Here is a 21557-nt window from a genome sequence, read left to right as displayed (position 1 = left end):
TGTGTGGAGTGATTGGCCCATGGTTGCAGTGATAACATTTGGTGAAATGGGAGAGCTGTCCCTAACAAAACTTTCAGACAGCTGATCTTGTTCTCAGAAAGCCCCTAGCCCTAAAGATGGCATTTAAAAAAAAAAAAACAAACAATAAAACCTCATAGGGAGAAAGGGCTTGCATGCAATCTTGGTTCTTGTTGTCCTCAACTGAGGAAGCCGGACCACCTCTGTGCCTGCCTTTGTTTGGAGAGTTATGTTGCTTAAAGGCATAGCAGGCAGGAGAGAGGAAGTGGGTGCTACACTAGGGCATTACCAAAGGACTAGGAAATGGCAGTGAATATATGATCTATACCCAGAGTGTATCTTAAGGTCTGAAACCAGGAGTCTCAACCCATTTGTGCTATAAAGACATATTTTAAAAACCAGTTGTAGCCTCTGGGGTTCCTTAAGCTAAGACTATATGTATTGAGAAGCCCTGTCATGTTTTATTGGATGACACCACAGTCTCCAGTGGAAATCTGCAAAATGGAGTCAAAACTCTGTCTTTTTCATTATTTTATTATTTTTTAAAGATGTTATTTATTTGACAGAGAGAGATCACAAATAGGCAGAGAGGCAGGCAGAGAGAGAGCAGGAAGCAGCCTCCCTGCTGAGCAGAGAGCCTGATGTGGGGCTCGATCCAGGACCCTGGGATCATGACCTGAGCCGAAGGCAGAGAGGCTTTAGCCCACTGAGCCACCCAGGCGCGCCACAAAACTCTGTCTTTTTCAAAGGTGGGATTACTGCTACGTAACATGTTACTTTAATGACTTTCAGGAGATGCAAGCAACTCATTTTTATCGAATAGGTAATCAAAGATCTATCCTTTATTTTGTTATTGTTATCTTTTCTATTGAAGTATAGTTGACACACAATATTCTATAAGTTTCAGGTGTGCAACATAGTGATTCGACATTTGGATACATTGCAAAAATGATCACCACAATGTCTAGTTACCCTCTGTCACCATACACAGGCAATTCTTTCTGAAGCAGCTAATTTGGGTTGAAGGAACTGTTTTTCAACCTAGAGTTGATTTCTCTAACTTTGCACCCTTCCTAGCTAATGTATCACTATGGTAATTTTCTTTGTCCATTCTCCTCTAGATGCTACAGCATTTTGTCATGAGATCATGAGAAAAAGTTTCTTTTGCATTGGGTAGAGTGACTCAGAATTTGTTTAGGATGCAAAATCCCTTCTTAGATTTGTTGCCTCTGCTGCTGACCTCTACCTCCCATGCGAGGGAAAATCAGTGATGTTTCAAAGTGTCATAGTTATTTGGGTTGCATAAAATTGTTCTGTGGGATGATTTTATAAACTTTGGGAATTTGTGTTGAGTTTGATATTTGGCCAGGTCTGGGGCCACATCCTGCTATTGCTAAACCTTTAAAAAAAATTTTTTTTCTCTCATTTTTCCCGGCACTGCCCCATTGCCGCTGAAAGATCAGGATGTTGCCTGGGCTTGGCACCAGGCGCTGAACCTCAGGGCCTTCCTCTTCTACTCACTGGTGGGGCAGCCCTGGAAACTCTAAGATGGAGCTGTTGGAACTGTTTTGATAATACCTTTTCTTATTCTTTAAAAATCTGACCGGTAAGCTGCTGTGACATAATCATCAGACCTGAAGATGTTTAGTAACAGAGAACTTTGGCTTTCAGACCTTCCTCTGGGTTGACCTTGGTTTTGCTTTTGAGGAAGAGTAAGCAACAGATTGGCTCATACTCCTAATAAAAACAGAGCACCTTCTTAGCTTTTACTGCTGCTCACATTGGTTGCAGATGCTTCAAGGAAGACTGAATTGTAACCTAGTCTAAAGACAATATATTTTAGATTAAATGTTCACAGAAGGAATTGCAAAGGGGTGTCTTCTAGGTAAATTACATTGCAGATGCAGCAGAAGTTCCCCGCTTCAGGGATACATGGGTGAGATCTGCTAGTAGGAAACAGCAATGCTGTTGACATTGTAGCAGGTTTCTTAGCTGACCTTTGTATGGTACATACATCCTCTCCCTTAAATAGCAGTGTTTCATGGAGATGGGGAATAAGACTGCTCTGCTTGGGAGTTTCTAGAGCCTTGGTGCTTCTCTTTAAATCTGTTTTTGAAATTCTTTTTGTGGGTCTCATCCTATGCAAAATTGTTGTATATTGAGGCATTTTATATTGAGGCATTTTAAATACTTAAGTAACGAAACCTCCAAGTAATAAAACCTCTGCTGGATATGTTCCACAATGGAGCTAGCCTATTCCAAATTTTATGCTTGCCAGAGTAGTGGTGTAACCCAAAGACAGTGCTCTTTGTAGTAGCTGGCTAGTGGTGTGCAGGTGGAATTGATTGCGACATTTTAGTTCTGGGTTTGTGTTTTCCAGCTCTGCATCTTTCTTTCCTTTATTGTTTGTCAGAAACTCACTTTCATTCTTTGGCTTTGCAAACTTTGCCTTGCCCCAGTATCTGAAGGAGGTTTTAAAAAAAGTACGTTTTAAGCAAGCCAACTAGGACCTAAGCAGTAATAGGTATAACTGGATAATCCCAAAGGGTAGCTATTATTATTAGCTTTTTAAAATGTATATACTCACCTGGTTGGGCATATTATAGGGTCGAGGGTTGCCTCATGGGTGACCCTCCTTTCCTATTCTAGTATGTCTGCTATCTGTGTTAGCCCACTTACAGTATTATCTATTGAATAGTAAGCCCTGTAAAGACAGCACAGTGGGTGCCCACTGAATAGTTTTTGAATAGATGCATGTGCATGCACCTGTAACTGCCCAGGATTTAGGAAACTAAGTTTTAAAAAAATATTACAAAGGAAATGGGTCATTACTGGTTGTACTTATTTTTCATTCCTTTCCTCAAATAGAAATGTGAATATGGTGGTAAGTCTTCAGTAATGATGATTATGAAACCAAAGAAAAGAGACTTAAACATTTGTTTCCTGCTTCAGTGAGGCTGTGCCCAATAGGGAGACATCACTGTCATATTTAGGAGAGGCCATATTGTATGACCGTCTTTACGCCTCTCTGTTGTCATGCTAGAAGGCAGAAGGAAATTCTCCTGTCAAAGAAGTTTTATTTCAATGTATTCTCATTTATATGTGGGGATCCCTTAACCAAATGGATTCCTTTTTCTAATTTTTCAAGTGTGATCTTAATAAATAGCTTATTTTGAAAAAGAAATGCTTCATTTTGGAATAATTTTAGACTTACAGCAAATTTGTAAAGGTAGTTCAGAGGTCCCGTACATCATTACCCAGCTCCCCCTTCATGTTTATGTAACACTAGCATACTACTCTTAACAAAACTATAAAATTTCTTTGGATTGCTAGAGTTTTTCTACTGGTCTTTTTTTTTTTTCCTGTACCAGGATCCAAAATTGTTATACATGTTTATTTTAGAAAACATGTGTAGATAAAAAGACAAAGTATGGGTAATCCCCCCCACTCAGAGCCAGCTACTGATAGTTTTAGTACACATGCTTCCATATTTTTTCTATAGGGAATAGAAATCTGTTCCCTACCCCCCCAAAACTATTTGGGTTTCCTTTAAAGACAAGTCACAAGATGTGTTTTATGTACTGTTTTGTAATTTGCTTTTTTTACACTTAATATAATATTTTTGTGTGTGTTTACGTCTTCCCTCATCTGACGTGTTTTCCTTCCCTTAAGACATTTTGTTGTTTCCATTCCTGAGCTTAGTTAATTCTTCATGACCTAAGGCCAAACTATGCATGTGATTTCACCCTCCCCCTGCTATAAACCCGAGAAGTATGACACCCTCTTCTCAGTAACCATGGCTCATTAAGCCTGTGAGTCCAAATACCTGTGTATTAGGTTGAACCATTTGAAATTGCTGTCTTCTGGCACGTAACAAGTTTTTTACTATATTGGCAATTTTGTATGGGTCATCCTCATCGTTTGAAAAAGCTTTCTAGATTATTCTGCTACCTTTTCCTGCCATTCTCATTTCACGAGAATCCCTGGCTTCTCACTCTGCTGAGTATCTCTGCATTTAGAATGGTGAGCTGACCCCAACATTTTGTCAGGCAAAAATGTTGACAAACTTCCCTTCCAGGTGTCGCTGATAAACAGGATCCTCAAGACCTATGCCTGTGTTGGTGACATATGCAAAGAACGTGTGTTCCAGTGAATTGTATCTGCCCATGTGTATAAGGAAAAAAGACTTCTGAACATTCAACCCAAGCTCTACGCAAGATAGCCCGTGGGCTTTCTCACCTGTATGGGCTAGCCAGGGACACTGGTGCCACCCAGTGGTACCTTGCAGAGGAGCAGCTGATGTTGCTCTCCCCCTCTCCAGCATATCAAATACTTTCATTTCCTTTCCCCTTTTTTTCATGCACTTCCGTATTCATGTTCTCCCCTTCCTTTTATAACCCCCACCTTTGCCAGGCACTTATGGGTTTCATTTAGCCCAGCTGATAATATTCAGGGAGATACACTAGTCATGTAATTTTGCTGTGATAATCCTTATTTAAATAAAGGCTTTGGAACATGAGACATGAAATAATAAGTAACACACCAAACAGACTGTTATTTGCTCTGCTTATGAAGTCATGATTCCTACCCCACAAGGACATCGAGTTTGTATCCTGTCAGAATATAACACTTGTCACGTTTAATTTTCAACTTCTCTGTTATGGGAGAGGGAAGCCCTTTTATACAGCTCAGATTGGAAGAGGCATGCATGTCCACCTCAGAGTGAAAGATTTAACTTGGAAATGACTTTTTGGTTTCCTTTCTGCTTAGTATTACTGGTTTAATTCATTCTTTGTTTGTTCCAAAGCTGTTTGGTAAGCACCTACAGTGTTCCTGCACTGTGCTGGGTTCTGGGGATTATAGTGGGAGTCAAGACAGACATGGTCTCTGCCAGTAAGGAGCTTGCCAGTCCAGCAAGGAAACAGAAACCTGAACAAGTTTAAGTGCCTTGCTGTATGGGTGCCCACAGAGCAAAAAGCAGAGGCACCTGATGTAACATGGCGAGGTCAAGGAAGGCTTTTTTGAAGTGCCATTTTAACTAAGACGTAAAGGGAGCCAGGGAAAGGGAGAAGAGAATGTTCTTGGCAGAAGAAAAAGTGTGTGCTAGACTCAGAGGTGAGAGATTAAGCTTGGTGCTTTTGAGAAACTAAAAGAAGTTTATAATGGCTAGAGCCCTGAGATCAGCTTGATTTAAGCCTCACAAAAGTCCTCTCAACAGGGAGTAATAATATTCCCTCCATTTTAGAGCTGTGGCAAATGAAGTAAAGAGGTTAAATAGCCTGCCGGAGGTCACCCAGTGCTAGTAAGGGGCACAGCCAAGAGCTGGACCAAGGCCATCTGGCTCCAGTGTTTTGGCTCCTAACTTCTGTGGTAGACGGTCTCTCAGCAGGGCACTGGGTTAGACTGGAGCTTCATTGTCTGGTTCTTTAGCCTTCGATGAAGCATAGGACCTTATCCTGTTAAATCTGTGGTCTTTTCTTAGGATTGGCCAAATTAAATACAGTTTTTCTTAGTAAACAATGTTAGGCTGTACTAGACGCAAACTATTCCAAGAGCTAGAGTTTATAAATATGTGAAAAATTCCTTAAGCTTATAGCATCTGGGGTAGCCCAGAAACTCTCTGGTTTGCTCTGGTATTTTGTCATTGATTGGACATTAGATACTTCATTTGATATGCAACTCTAAGGTTGCTAACCCGTATTTTCCAGAAAAATCATAGATGGGAAGTTTCGGTTAGTGGGTTTTTTTTTTGTGTGTGTGTAATAAAGATAAGTAACACGTATTTCCTGCAAGGCTGGAATTTTTGCCCGATTGCTAAAGTTAATTTGGCAATATCTTGCTCTCTGACCTTTCAGTTAGTTAAAGGGTAAACACAACTTTTTAAAAAATAGATTTATTTATTTATTTAGAGAGCACATGTGCATGTAAGCAGGCGGAGGGGCAGAGGAAGAGGAAGAAGAGAATCTCGAGACTCCACACTGAGCATGGAACCTGGCGCTGGGCTGTCTCATGACCCTGGGATCATGCCCTGAGCTGAAATCAAGAGTTGGTCACTTAACCAACTGAGCCACCTAGGTACACTGGGTAAATACAGCTTCTTAAATAGGATGACAGTCTTTAAAAGTTGTATAAATTGAGGACTTATAAATGGAGATATTTTCTTATAGTGGATTTGATTTATCTTTTTATGTACTTACAAGTACATGTATGTATTTTGTAAATTGAGGAATTGACTTCAGTTTGAATTTTTCAATTAAGGTTTTTTTTAAGGTTTTATTTCTTTTAGAGAGAGAGAGTTGCTCCAGTAGGGGAAGGGGTAGAAGGAAAGAATCTTTAAGCAGACTCCCTGCTGAGCACGGAGCCCAACCCTGGGCTCCATGTCACTACCCATGAGATCACGATAGGAACCAAAACCAAGAGTCGGATGCTTAACCTACTTACTGAGCCACCCAAACGCCCCTCAATTAAGGTTTTAATCTAGATTTTAGAAGTTGGATTATAAATATTCAGTTGTATGTAAACTAAGGTTGTCATAATTTTGCATTGTTGAAACAGTTGGAATGAAGAATTGTGTTTGTGTATATGTTTGTATGTTTAACAGCACGAGGCTTGTACTTTCATTTATTTGCCCATTTGCATATGACAGTGGATTCAATCAAGAGTTAGTATTTCTGTGTAGAGTGAATGTTGGCTTTGCTGATGTAGTCATACATTCTTGCCTTGTACCTTTTAGGGCAGAGTTAGGGTTATCACTAGAGTCATCCTGAAGGAGGTTTCAGCAAAAAAAAGGGTGGGGACTCTGACAATAATTACACTGGACCAACAGGTAAACCAGGGGACAGACTTTGGCAAACTGGCAAGTGTGATCACCATCATTTTAACCAGTTCATAGGGGATCAAATTTGTGAGATTAGCTTCAGACTCACTGGCTCAACCCAGTTAAATTAACCAGCAACCACAGATGGACTTTCCTTGACTTTGGAGTAAAACATTAATTTTCAAATAGATGTATTATTGTATGTTGCGGTGGAATTGTATATATATCAATCAGCTGTGTTCTTTGGATAATTTTTAGTGTCGTGAACTCTGTGCTGCTGGGCACTGTCGAGGTTATTACAGGACATGCTTATAGCTGTCTGGGGCCTTACAGGAAGTAAGATTACTTAATGATACTTCACTGTTACCCGAAACATTTTGAAGTGAAAACTTTGAGGGAAAGAAATGATTCAGCCTTTCCTGCCTACTCCTTTTTGAAGCTAGTACACATTTGTAATGTGATATCACAGTGGATTGGAATGTCTGAAGCTAGACAGTCTTGGGTAAGATGATATACTTCCAAGTTCAGAGTAGTTGGTCCCAGAGTTGAGATCGTAAACAAGTGGATATTGATGGAAAATTAACTTCTGAAATGCCCTCCCTTCAAAATCCTTCCTACCACCCAAGTGGAGGACAAAGAAATGATACACATCAGATACCTTTTGCTTGTGATACTTTTTCTGAGGGAAGGCCTTTATTACTCCTAGGGTACTGATTCTGGTCAGATGAAAAATCTTTTCCTTGTGAGGCAGAAGAGTTGGCAAGTATGAGGTGCCTATTAAATCTTATGCAGATATCATCTGACATTTGAGTTCCTGTTTGTTGTAATAGAATAAATGAGTGGAACTCTGAGCCTTCAAGAAATTATTTGTATTTCAATCTGTGTGGAGCCCCTCACGATTGTCTGGCTTTTTGATATCCTCTATTCACTTGGCAGTAGTAGTTAATTTTTCTTAGTCGTGTTTTGGCATAGGGGACCACAAGGACAGTTAACTTTAGGAAAACTTTAACGTTGTAGTTATAGCAAGAAAAAAGAAACTTTATTTTATTTTGTGTCATAGATTTTAAAAAATATTTTATTTATTAATTTGTCAGAGAGAGGGAGAGAGAGAGTAGAAGCAGAGGGAGTAGCAGAGGGAGAGAAAGAAGCAGACTCCCTGCTGAGCAGGGAGCCCGACTCGGGGCTTGATCCCAGGAGTGACCTGAGCCGAAGGCAGATGCTTTGCCCACTGAGCCACCCACGTGCCCCGCTTCACAGATTATATTGCATGAGTAAACAAAGTTTCTTTTACTTTGAGACTAGTTTAGAAACAAAACTGTTGGGCGCCTGGGTAGCTCAGTGGGTTAAACCTCTGTCTTCGGCTCAGGTCATGATCCCAGCGTCCCACATTGGGCTTTCTGCTCAGCAGGGAGCCTCCTCCCCCGCCCCCCACCCACACACACACTCTGCCTGCCTCTCTGCCTACTTGTGACCTCTCTCTGTCAAATAAATAAAATCTTAAAAAAAAAAAAGAAACAGAAGTGTCTAATCTTTCTGTAGTGCAGTTGAAGTTCCCTTTTGGCTCCTTTTACAGCGTCCCTCTGTCACTTGAGTAGTGTCAAGTGCCCTAGGGGCTGTATTCATTGTCACCTACCAACATACACAAACACTAGAATGAACTGAAAGACTGATGCTCTGTTTCCAACTGATTTATTAAATGATGAAACTAATATGTTCACTGCAGGAGTTTCAGGAAGTGTAAGAAAAATGTAAGGATAAAATTAAAAATCCCTGATAATTCTCCAACCTAGGGGTTAGCGTTTTAACTTGTAGCCTGCCTATATCTGAGGAAGTTGCTATTGTTCTTTAAGTCACCTCTCAAGCCAATTAAGCTGCGCGTATCTTGAACATTTTCCTGTATCCTTGAATATTCTTCGGCAGTGCTGCGTTTGATTGTGTAGCATGTGATCGTATGGATGCATCGTTATTTCACCAACCTCCATTTGGGCACGTGAAATTTGTTCTAGGTTTTCTGTTCTCTTTATAGCAGTGGTGACTCTTACCTGTGTGTGTGTGTGTGTGTGTGTGTGTGTATGTGTGTGTGTGTGTATCTCTGATTAGTTCCTTAGGATATTCCTAGAAGTAGAAAATGAAATTATTAGGTGGGGAGTTATGATAGAAGAACTCTTGATGCATATCATCAAATTGCTTCCTATGAGGTTTGTACCAGTTTACACTTCTGTCAACAGTATATAAAGTGCCTTTTTGTGTATATTTGGCAGCACTGAGTGATTTCTTGATTCTTAATTGGCACTCCTTTTGATGGAACTTCCACGCATTGCTGTTCTAGTAAAAAAAAAAAAAATTATTCCTGGTAACTGAAGGTGGGAATGTAATATTAACAGCAGTACTGCAAGGAACTGGTAGCCCAGGATAGTTCAAGAACCATCAAAGCAGGCCATGTGTTAGCTTCAAGAGTCTGTGCTTCTAAAAATACATTTTTCCTCTCTCAAGCAGTTTATCAATCACAACTTGAGGGGTAAGTTCTAGTTTTTTTCTCCTGAAATTATTGCTCCATGAGTGCTTATCATTTCTTAGACCTTTCTGGGCATTTATTAAGAACCATGCTTTTGTTGTCTTTAAAAACAAAATGTAACCTTTGGCAAAAATCACGTGGGGTTTGGGAAGTTTTGGTCATCACACAGGAGTACTTTCTTAAAGCAACAAGCATTCCAAGTATTGTTCAGATCCTTAGTATTTAAATAGAAACCTTATAAATTCAGAACCATCCATGTATCAATACATTTCTTGAGTAAATTTGGAAGAAAGGGATTTAGCAAGTCCGGTGTTTGATATGATGTAATCTATTTGGCCAAAATGTTTAAAAATCGGTGTCATGAAATTGTTGGTCCCAAGTCAGGAATCACCAGTGTGACAGTAATTTTCATCTATTAAAACTGTCTTCCTCACAGTGATTGTTTCATAATGGCAAAGCTATACCTGAGACAGACCTTACAAGTAGGATTTATTGATGTTTGTGACTAAGAAAATTCTTATTTAAATGTGATGATACATCAAGAATTTTTAAAGAGAATTTCCCCTCTTGATGCTGTTGTTAATTTAATCCTACGAAACAGAAGGGATAGGGACAAGTGCACTTTTTTTTTGCTGTTTTCTAATATTCTATTTTTAAAAAATTATTTATTTTTTTTTAGTAATCTCTACACCCAGTGTGGAGCTTGAACTCATGACCCTGAGATCAAGAGTCACACGTTCCTCCCACCAAGTCAGCCAGGCACCCCTGTTTTCTGGTATTTTTATATTCATCTTAAGAGTAAAACTAATCAATACTGATTACAAAGAAATTCTTAATTCTTTTTTAAATTTAATTCTATCATTTTTTCAGTGTTCCAAGATTGTTTATGCACCACACCCAGTGCTCCATGCAATATGTGCCCTCTTTAATACCCACTACCAGGCTCACCCAACTGCGCCCCCCTAAAACCCTCAGTTTGTTTCTCATAAAGAAGCAGATAAGATGTTTTCCTAATGTTCTAGAAAGTAGATCCTATTTTAGTTTCTGTAGTCATTGGGAGGGGAGAGAGGGAGAAGAGTTTCTTTTCGGAGACTAGTTCACTACTCCCATCTTAGAGCCCATTTTAGCTCTCTGAAAGTGTACAAGTTTCATATACATCTAGTTTATTTTCCTGTCCCAGGTGAAGCATAGTACTTACATTGTAGGTTAGGTACTTGTTATTTTTATATACACAATTTACATATGTATGTGTGTATAATATGTATTAATGTATATTTTACCATACTAATGGTAAAACTAAATGTGTGTAGGGATGTGTGTGTGTGTGTGTGTGTGTGTGTGTGTGTATGTAAAGATACTAATGATAAGGGAAGCATTTATATAATAAAATGGGTGGTAACCTAATACTAAAGTTGGGAGTATTTCTGTTGGAATTGCAACTAGACTCTGTCTTCAAGCTTGGGTATAGCATAGCATACATAAGCATTGCTTCAAAACTGAGAAAGCAAAACAAAGAAACTACCCCAGAATACTGCAGATTTAATTATGCGAGGAAATATTCATTGTTGTCATGGATATGCAAGTGATACGTTCTTCCAGTAGTGACAAGAATAATCTTTGAGTGGGTGCTAAGGGCTCAGTTGGTTGAGCAACTGCCTTCAGCTCAGGTCCTGATCTTAGAGTTCGGGGATCGAGTTCTGCATCGGGCTCCCTGCTCGGTGGGGAGTCTGCTTCTCCCTCTGACCTCTCTCCTCTCATGTGCTCTCTCTCTCAAATAAATACAATCTTTTAAAAAAAATACTTAAAGAATAATCTTTGAGTTATGAGTAGAACAAAGGACTTTCTGTTTGGCTAACATTGATTATCATCATTCTAAAATATAATCATAATTTTTTGGTGTAAATGTTTTCCCCTGATATCTGCCAAAGATGATAACGTAAACAGAAAGTCTAGTTTAAAAATAGTATATTTTTATATACTATTAATATATATAATATATATCACATGTCATATTATATATTTTTTCTATACCATTAATATATGTATTAACAGTATATATTTTTATATACTAAAAATAGTACAGAATTGTCAAACTACTATGTTGCACACCTGAAACTCATATAATACTTTGTCAACTATGGTTCAATTTATTTTTCAATAAATTAAAAAACAGTCACAGATAAAATGAAGGCTGATGTTAATTGTGAAGGAAAAAATAAAGACTTCAACCAGCTGAATTCTCTGACAAGTGTTAGATTATTTCTCTTATCCATTCCAACAAATATTTGATGCTGTTTCCAAGCCCATGTGGGGAACAGAGATAATAGGATGCAGTCCTTTTCCCAAATGAGCTTACTGTTTAGATAAGTGATTAAGATAAATTTATAAATAGTACAACTAACTTCTGAAATGCCCTCCCTTCAAAATCCTTCTTGTCACCTGAGTGGAAGGCAAAGAGATGATGCCCATTTGGGTAATGTATTACAAGTTTCAAGCTTTTAGGGAAGAGCTATAAAAGTTCAAAAGAAGACAAGACATGTTAGCTCAAGGTATCAGTGAAGATATCCCAGAAAAGCTGGCTTTTGAGCAGAATTCTGGATACAAAGAAGGGCATGCATAAAATCTTTGACACAGGAGAATTTCAGAGAATGTCAGCTTTTTTCCCCCCCAAGGTGGTAAGTGATTTCTTTTGGGTAGGATATAGGTAAGGTAGATATTTTTTCTTATTCAATTAAAAGATTTATTTTATAGTAAAGTATTTAATGTTGCTGATAGGAGTATAAATAGGTGCAGCCTTTCTGGAAAGTAATTTTATAGGTATATATCAAGAGTTTTCCTTTCCCACACTCCCCACCATCACCCAGTCTATCTTTGACTTGGTTATCACACTTCTAGGAAATATGAGGGAGGTTTTTAAATCTTGAGGAGGGAAGATGACCCAGAAGCCACAAAGGAGACTACTGGTACATGTTACTACTTAACACATAAAAACCAATATTTGGCCCAAAGCACCCAAAATAAGAGAAAATCTATATCAGGAACAGTATCTGTAATATATCAGAAAAAGGGTCTATTTCCCTAATATACAAAGGGCTCTTATGAATCACCAAGAAAATATGAATAATCAAGTGAAAAAATGGGCAGAGTTACTGGATTCATATTCATTCATATAAGAAATTTAGATACGTGGGGCACCTGGGTGGCTCAGTGGGTTAAGCCTCTGCCTTCAGCTCGGGTCATGATCTCAGGGTCCTGGGATTGAGCCCTGAACTGGGCTCCCTGCTCAGTGGGAAGCCTGCTTCTCCCTCTCCCATCCCCCTGCTTGTAGTCCCTCTCTCGCTGTGTCTCTCTCTGTGTCAAATAAATAAAATCTTTAAAAAGGAAAAAGAAATTTAGATATAGTGGAACATTTTAATATATTCTTTGAAAAACATAAAAAAAAGTGTTTTGGTACCTGTTGAATAGAATTCACTTCATGGTTGGAGGGGATATGGAGATATGGGCATATATTTTTAAAAGATTTGTTTATTTGAGAGAGAGGGAGAGCACACACAAGTGCATGGGGATGGGGGTAAGAGGGAGAGGAAGCGAAATAATCCTCAAGCCTACTCACGAGGACCCTGAGATCATGACCTGAGTTGAAATCACTCAACAGACTGAGCCACCCAGGTGCCCTGAGAGGGGCATGTTAATTTTGGTGGGAATGTGAAATGGTATCTTCTCTTTTAGAGGTCATTAAAATTTGGGGGGGATGGGAATAAACTTCAGACTTTTACAAAAGAGTTGCAAGGATAGTACATCATATTCATGGGCTCTTCACCAACACCTTGTGTTACTATTTTATATAATTATAGTATAATTAATTAAAACTAAGAAATTAATATTGATATAATACTATTAACTAAACTACAGACTTTACTCAGATTTAAAAAAATTTTTTTAAAAGATTTTATTTATTTATTTGACAGACAGAGATCCCAGGTAGGCAGAGAGGCAGGCAGAGAGGGGAAAGCAGGTTCACCGCCGAGCAGGGAGCCTGATGCGGGGCTCAGTACCAGGACCCTGAGATCATGACCTGAGCTGAAGGCAGAGGCTTAACCCACTGAGCCACCCAGGTGCCCCAAGACTTTATTCAGATTTAATCAGTGTTTCTACTAACATCTTTTTTCTGTTCCAGGATCTATTCTAGGCTCTCACATTACATTTAGTTATTATGTCTCCTTAGTCTCTTCCCTTTTTTTTAACTTTAAGTTTTTATTTTAATTGCAGCTAACATACAGTGTTATATTAGCTCCAGGTGTACAATATAATAATTTCACACTTCCTTTATCACATGGTGCTCATCATAAGCGTCCTCCTTAATCCCCATCACCTGTTTCACCCAGCACCCCACCCACCTCCCCTCTGGTAACCATCAGTTTGTTCTCTAGAGTTAGAAGTCTGTTTCTTGGTTGGTCTTTCTGTTTCTCTTTTTTCCCCCTTTGCTTGTTTTGTTTTTGAAACTCCACATATGAGTGAAATCATATAGTATTTGTCTTCGACTGATTTCCTGTAACTTAAGACTCTCTACCCCTCCTTAGTCTCTTCCATGGCAACTCCTCAGTGTTTATCTTTCGTGACCTTAACAACTTTGAAGAATATTCAGGACTTTGTTGAATGCCCCTAATTTGGGTTTACCTGATGTTCTTTCTTGGTAGCTCAAGATGATATAATTTGGGCAAGAACACCATAGAAAAGCTGTGTTGTGTTCTTCTCAGTGTGTCCTGTCGGAGGTATGTGATGTTCATGTGCCCTGTACTTGGTGATGGTAATCTTGATCACCTTGATCTCAGTTGTGTTTCTCCACAGTAAAGTTATCATTTTTTCCTTTGTTGTTAATAGGTATTATGACTACTTTATTTTATTGTATTAACATATATTTGATATATGAGATGGTATTTTGAGACCATGTATATATCCAGTTTCAACTTTAAACTTCCACTCACCAGTGTTAGCATCCATCAGTGGATTTTGTGTGCAGCCAATTATTACTGTAGTGCTTTTAAAAAAATATTTTGTTTACTTGAGAAAGAGAGAGCATCAGCATGGGGAGGGGCAGAGGGAGAAACAGACTCCCCGCTAAGCAGGGAGCCTGATGTGGGACTTGATCCCAGGACCCTGGGATCATGACCTGAGCTGCAGGCAGACGCTTAACTGACTGAGCCACCCAGGACTTTACTGTAGTGTTTGAATGGAGATTTTCTATTTCCTTTATTCCTTCCACATTTATTAATTAGAACTTATATAAGGAAGTTTTGTCCCTTCTCCCTCCTGTATTTATTTATTTGGTCCATCATTTATTTTATTTATGTGGACTCATGGATGTTTACTTTATTCTTTTGGATATATTCTAATACTATCATTTATATTGTTCACATTGTTCTGATTTTGACCACTGAGAACTCTTTTGGGTTGGCCCCTGTGTCCTTTTGGCACATCCCCATCTTTTTTTTTTAAGCACTTCCTTACTTTCTGGCACCAGAAGATACCAGGTTCAGCTGGCATTTTTCCTGCCTTGGCTCTGGAATCAACTACTTCTCTAAAGGGCCCTGGTTCCTTTTACTGGAGAATGGTAATTGGAAACCCAAGATCTGGGTACTAGGTATGATTGCTGCTACTGAGTATCTTTGCTTCTAGATCTGGAGGGCAATTTTAAAAGACTAGAACCTAAAATGGTCACATACCCTTTTGACCCAGAAATTCAACTAGAAATATATCCTATAGACACACTGGCATAAATATATCATTAAGGATATTCTTTGCTGGAATACCATATACCTGTTTAAGAGTGTTTTTTTAAAGATTTTATTTATTTATTTAAGAGAGCCAGAGAGAGCATCAGCAGAGGGGAGGGGCAGAGGGAGAAGCTGACTACCCACTGAGCAGAGATCCCAATGCCAGGCTCAGTCCCAGGATCCCCGGATTATGACCTGAGCCGAAGGCAGATGTTTATCTGCTTAATCCAGTGATCTACCCAGCCATCTCTAACTGTTTAGAAGTAGGTAGATCTATGTATTCTGGCATGGAAAGCCATGTAAGAGAGTCATATTTTTAAAAAAGAAAGTTGCAAACCTGTGTAGATAGTATGATTCACTTTTTGCTTAAAAACTGTATGTGTGTGTGTGTGTGCACCTCTGTGCACACATGTTTATTAGACTATGTTTACAAAAACATCCCCAGGAGTACCCACCATACTACTGAAAGCTGTTATTTCTGGAGAATTGAATATAAAAGATACTTTCACTTTGTATTTTATATTTTGTAATGTTTGTTTTTTTTAAAAAACACGTTATTGAGATATCATGAATATTTTAAAAAACATTTTGTTTTAGGTTATCTAACTTTTCCATGAACCAGCATTCTAGTCTATGACAGCCTAGAATCATCTCCATATTTTTTACATTATTACATGATAGTTTGGGGTAGTTTTATTATTTAGGTTATAATATTTGTTTTATACATTTTAATTTTTATGAACCAAGTGACCTATAAGCCTATGAAACATTTAAGACTCTTGAACTGCCAATACTTTATATATTCTTAAGGGGAAAAAAAGATTCTACTACAGCTCAGATTCTGAGTAGTACCCTCTAGTAGTTTGATTGGCTTGTGATAGTTACAGAGGCCTGTTCTAAATGTCATTTTCTTCTTCTTTATGACTTTTTAAAAATCATTTTTTAAAAAGATTTTATTTATATATTTAACAGATAGAGATCACAAGTAGGCAGAGAGGCAGGCAGAGAGAGAGAGGAGGAAGCAGGCTCCCTGCCAAGCAGAGAGCCTGATGCAGGGCTCCATCCCAGGACCCTGAAATCATGACCTGAGCTGAAGGCAGAGGCTTTAACCCGCTGAGCCACCCAGGCGCCCCTTAAAAATCATTTTTAAAATAAACAATATTTATGGAAACGTCAGAAGCTGTTAAAATCAGCGCAAAGAATACAAAAGTATATAAAACAAAACAAAAAAATTAAAACACAAAATGCACCTGTAATGCTGCCACACAGCAATTGATATTTGGTGTGTATCTTGCTAATTTTTCTATGAACATGTACCCACTCAAAGAAATGCGTATATCATGGAGTCATACATACTGTTTTGTACTTCCCTTGTTCTTGATTTCAATATTGCTAACCTTTGAACTGTATTATAGTTATGGCAGTTTTCATCCATTAGTGGATACATGACCTACGCACATCTCTCTGAAGCAAGACCTGTGAAAGACCATTGCTGAGGAGATTGTTCTATAAGGGACTCACCAGAATTTACTTTTAGATTTGGACACTAAATGCTCAGGACTTTGTTAATATTTCCCACTCTTTTTGAAACATTTTCTTTTAAACGTACTAAGCTTGGTTCTTGAGACATTAATGACAGGAGGAAGATTGTGCTTTAAACATTTCCAACAGATGTTATCACAAGTTGAGTATTGGCTTTACTTCTAGAAGAATGTTTTCAAAATACTGGTTAGCAGACTAACTTACTTGCAACAGGGCAAAAACTAAGCACAGTAATGGTTTGTTTTGAAGTCTGTCTCAAAATATGAGGGTTGTCTGAAGTTGAACAGCCCTGCCTTGTATTTGTGGTTGCTTTTTCCTTAATCACCATCCTGTTAGCTGCCTGGACACTGTTTTGCTCCATGGTATTTGATGAGTAAGGCTTTCTCAGGGCTGCCTCATTTCCTAATTGAAAGACGATAAACTCTAGATGCTGTATTCTCTTTTTTTCATAGTATCAGGTGATCATTAAGTCGAAACAAACTGTGTTATATGTTTCAATCTGTTAAAAATTTGCCTTGCGAAGGATTTCCAACTTCCTTGTGCTAACAAAAACTTGCATATATATGTGAAAGTGAAAAGTGTGTTCCAAATTTGCATTCTAATTTCAGCCAGATCATTCCTATTCCTAGTCCCAGTCATTTGTAAGTGGAAGCTGCAAGGTGGTCATCTGCTTAGATCTTTCATACAAAATTATGTCTTCAATTTATTTTAATAGAATGACTCTAAGAACAGGGTGCTATTTGGTAGGGGGAAGCTAGGGGGAGAGAGATTACGTTCAGAGTGTTTTTCCATCGTGTAGAAAAAGTAAGGTGAGGAAATGTGATTTAGTTCCCTTCTATCTGCTGGGCAATGGTGGCTTATTTTTGTTTTTTTTTTTTGTTTTTTTTTTTTTTTAAATGATGAAATAAATGTCCGTTAAATGTACAGATGCTGGAAAAAAATCAGGACAGGACTTTATCCCTGTCTCTTGTATTTAAGAACCTCTGAGAGTTTCTTTGTCTTGCCTGATTGATGGAGGACTGTGAGACTGGAAATGAGCAGAAGGTGGAAACTGGGGCTCTCATCCAGCTGAGAGAATTCTCTGACACTTCTGATTTACCTTTCCATCCTCTCCTTCCATGGTACCAACGACCAAGTGTAAACTATCCTTTACAAATATTTATGGATGAAATTATTTTCCAAATTAAGCTAGTGGATAGTTTTGTATCTCCCCCCTGCCACCCATAGGTCTTTAAATGACTTTGTAGAAAGTTGGTCTTTGTTGTTTATCAGTTACCTGAATTAATCTGTGGGGGTAATCTATCCATTTGTATTTAGAAATACGAAGTTTTTCTTCTCCAACATTCTCTTCTTGAGCTCTTTGGACTTTGAGTATGTATGTGCAGAGATTTACTCTGCTTATGTTAATATGAATTGTTAGCCCTGTGGGAGAAAAATAAGAAAATGTTAAGTAGCATGCCTTCCGTTTATAAGTAGTCTTAACCATCTGTGTTCACACATATATTGACACCGTCCCCAGCACACCCTCTCCAAAAGTAGATTGTGGATATTCACTTAAAGTGAAGAAGTAGTTCTGTGAAACCAAACAAAAGGAATGCTCTGTTGGTGATAGGTCTGGGTGTAAATCATTCTTGCCCTCTTGTTCTGATGGTAGCAGGAGAGAAAACGAACTGAGTTAACACCAAGTAGTTAGTGTGGTCGTTAGCCATATGGATGTTTGCGACTTCCATTGGAGTGTCTAGATTTTTTTTAAAAAAGTGTTTGAAGGGTTTTTCTCATAGTCTCATGCAAGTAGTACTGAGTACTACCTCATGGAGATAAGACTTCATTTCTTCTTCTTAAATCATAATTGTGCCTAGGACAGCCCCGCAGTGTTGAAATGTAAGTAAGTGATGTCAAATTACAGAAGGGCCTTAAGTTTACTATTCTGGGTGTTCAGATGATAAGTTGTTTTCTCCTGCACTATACAAAATAGGTCAGTCCAAAACTTTCATAGCATGTATAGCTTCAAGAGCATCATAAAACTGATCTGTATGTTCACTGAGGGAAGATGAAAATATCTGTAGGTTTTTGCCTAGAGCAGTGCTGTGTTTTGATTTGGAAAGAATCTTGCACTGTTTAAAGGAAATTATTCATTTTGGATTTTGATGGGAAAATCGCTAGGCATGTGCAGGCACTTGGGGTTGAGGCTATCTGGGTAGACTGACTAGTTTTCTGTAGTCAGACTTTATCCCTGAATGGCTCCTGTCCTGACTGGGGCTGGGGGGTGGAATAAGAGGTACAAATAAAACTATTAACAGCATGACTCCTGCTTCTTGCCATTTTCTTTTCATTTTACTTTAACATTTTTTATTGAGCTATAATTGACGTATAATGTTGTGCAAGGTGCACAACATGTTGATTTGATACATTTTATATATTGTTACGATTACCACCTTCGCTTTAGCTAACACCTCTGTTGCATCACATAATTATCATTTCTTTTTTTGTGGTGAGAGCATTTAAGGTCTAGTTCCTTAGCAGTTTTGAAAGTATATGCCATGGCATTGTTGACTATGATGACTGTGCTGGGCATCAGATCTCCAGAATTTACTCATCTTCTAACAACCCTTTAACAACATCTCCCTGGGTTCCCCCTCCAGCCTCTGGTAGCCATTTTTCTACTCTGTTCCTGTGAGCGTGGCTTTTTTAGAGTCCACAACCACAAATGAATAACATCATGCCACAGTTGTCTTTCTCTGCCTGGCTCATCTCACAAAGGCTCAAAGTCCACCCTCAAAGTCCACCCATGTTTTTGCAAATGGCAGGCGTTCCTTCTTTCTCATGGCTGAATATATACCATTGTGTGTACATACCCATTTGTTTTACCCGTTCATCCATTGGTGGACACTTAGGCTGTTTGCTTATCTTGGTTGCTGTGAATAATGCTGCAGTAAATATGGCAGTGCAGGGGTGCCTGGGTGGCTCAGTGACTGCCTTCAGCTCCAGTCAGGATTCCAGAGTCCCAGGGTTAAGTCCCGCATCGGGCTCCCAGCTCCACCGGGAGACTGCTTCTCCCTTTGACCTTCTCCTCTCTCATGCTTTCTCTCACTGTCTCCCTCTCAAATAAATAAATAAAATCTTTTTTTTTAAATGGCAGTGCAGGTTTGTTTTTGATATCCTGTTTTCATTTCCTTTGGCTGTATATCCATAAGTGGGATAGCTGGATCATGTGATCGTTGTATTTTTAATTTTTTTACACAACCTCCATACCGTTTTCCAGAGTGGCTGCTCCAATTTACGTTCCCACCAACACTGCGCAGAGCTTCCCTTTTCTCCACAAACTCACCAAGGCTTGTTATTTCTGGTCTTTTTGATGATAGCCATTCTGACAGGTGCGAAGTGGTATCTCATTGTGGTTTTGATTTGCCTTTCCCTGATGATGAATCATGTTGAGCACCTTTTCATGTGCCCGTTGGCCATCTGGATGTCTGCTTTGGAGAAATGTCTATTTAGTTCCTCTGCCCATTTTTTTCATCTTACCATTTTCCCACAGAGTTTTGACTACTGTTTCTTAGTCAGGCTATGTTACTTTTCTGTGATCCTAATAGCATTACTTCTAGCCAGATGACCATCTCGAGTCATTTCTTATTTTGTCTTGGATACCTGGCTCATCATGAGCTAAGGTGCACGGGTAATGTGAAACAGCACTTGAGTGTTTTCAAAAGGGGTTCTTCTCTTGTGTCAATGTACCCATTAATGTTGTCTTTTATTGCAGATTGAAATCACAAAAGATACATACACGTGTTCTTCTTAAGAGAAAAAGGAAATCTGTAAGTATTCTTTGAAAATTCTAAATTTGTCATTTTATCAGCTTTTGGAGGAAATTAAGTTTTAACTATACTAACAGGCATCTTGACTCTTTTTGTTGTGGAAAAACCCTGCCAATCTCCATGTTTGTGTTAAAAGGGCAATATTTGGAAAAGTAAAACAGGAAAACTTTTTACCCTGTACAGCTTCTAAAATTTAAACTACCACCCCTCGTTTTTGAAAGGGGAAGTGATAATTGAAATCTAAGTAAAATGTTTTTCCTTGAGTGATTACCGAAAAGTGGAGCCACAGATGGGAGTGTTCCAGTTCTGATTGGTGAGACTGACAGGCCGAGAGTCTTTGGCAAGCTAGTTTGCTTCCCTTTGCCTCACTTTGCTAACTGTAAGGAGGTTCGTTATTCTCGATGACAGGATGTCTGTAGTAGTGGCTGCTCGCCCTAGTAAGCTGAAGCTTGTTCTAGTTACTGGTTCTCAAAACTGATTGAAATATATTTCTGATTTGCATAATTTTAGGTATTAGCTCTTTCCTTCACCGGAGTATCTTCTCTAGACCATAGCATGGAATACAAGAAACACAACAGCACTCTTAAAAGAAACACAATAGCACACTTAAAATTAGAGTCCTAGTGTTAGTCTTGGACCTTGAAAATTACCTAGTCCAGTGTTTCCCAAGCATCAATTTTTAGACCACTGGTGGTCAGTGAGGAGTTTTTCGTGGTCCAGGGTGAAGTGAGGAAAGTAAGGACAACAGGCCGTGCATTTTTTTTTTTTAAGGTTAAACTCTTCCCCTTCAAATGATTTCTTGTCATTATAAGACCTGCCCATCTAATTTAGAGGCATTAAATACATTCTGTATTTTATGAAATGATGGTGATAGCAAATCATAGGGTTTTTTTTTAATGTCTATACCTGCTCCCCACCCAAGGCAGCTGTATTATTCCCTTCACCATCCTTCTTTGCTTTTAAAACTATGACAGGCCTGTGCTGTCTTAAAATAAGAATCCAGTTTTCTCATTTTACAGATGAGGACACAGACAAGAGGTTATTTGATTTGTTCCATGTTTTACTGTTCAGCAAGCTGC

At 38.7% G+C, this 21557-nt stretch overlaps 1 protein-coding gene across 12 annotated transcripts in view; it reads left to right on the top strand.

Moving 5' to 3' along the window:
- ACSL4 (acyl-CoA synthetase long chain family member 4) overlaps window positions 1–21557 on the top strand; it is a 114702-nt gene that overhangs the window by 43488 nt on the left and 49657 nt on the right. For 8 of the 12 annotated variants that reach the window (XM_032329438.1, XM_032329447.1, XM_032329441.1 and 5 more), the window contains one exon: window positions 20424–20478. The gene's annotated coding sequence lies outside the window, so the exon portion shown is untranslated. Of the gene's footprint in view, window positions 1–14047; window positions 14123–20423; window positions 20479–21557 lie in introns of all 12 variants that reach the window. The other 4 variants (XM_032329446.1, XM_032329440.1, XM_032329444.1 and 1 more) reach the window with 1 other exon arrangement.

The sequence above is a fragment of the Mustela erminea genome, chromosome X, assembly GCF_009829155.1.
Source record: "Mustela erminea isolate mMusErm1 chromosome X, mMusErm1.Pri, whole genome shotgun sequence".
NCBI classification, from domain to species: domain Eukaryota; kingdom Metazoa; phylum Chordata; class Mammalia; order Carnivora; family Mustelidae; genus Mustela; species Mustela erminea.
The sequence above is the reverse complement of the archived record's forward strand: the minus strand, read 5'-3'. Positions and strand labels throughout refer to the sequence as shown.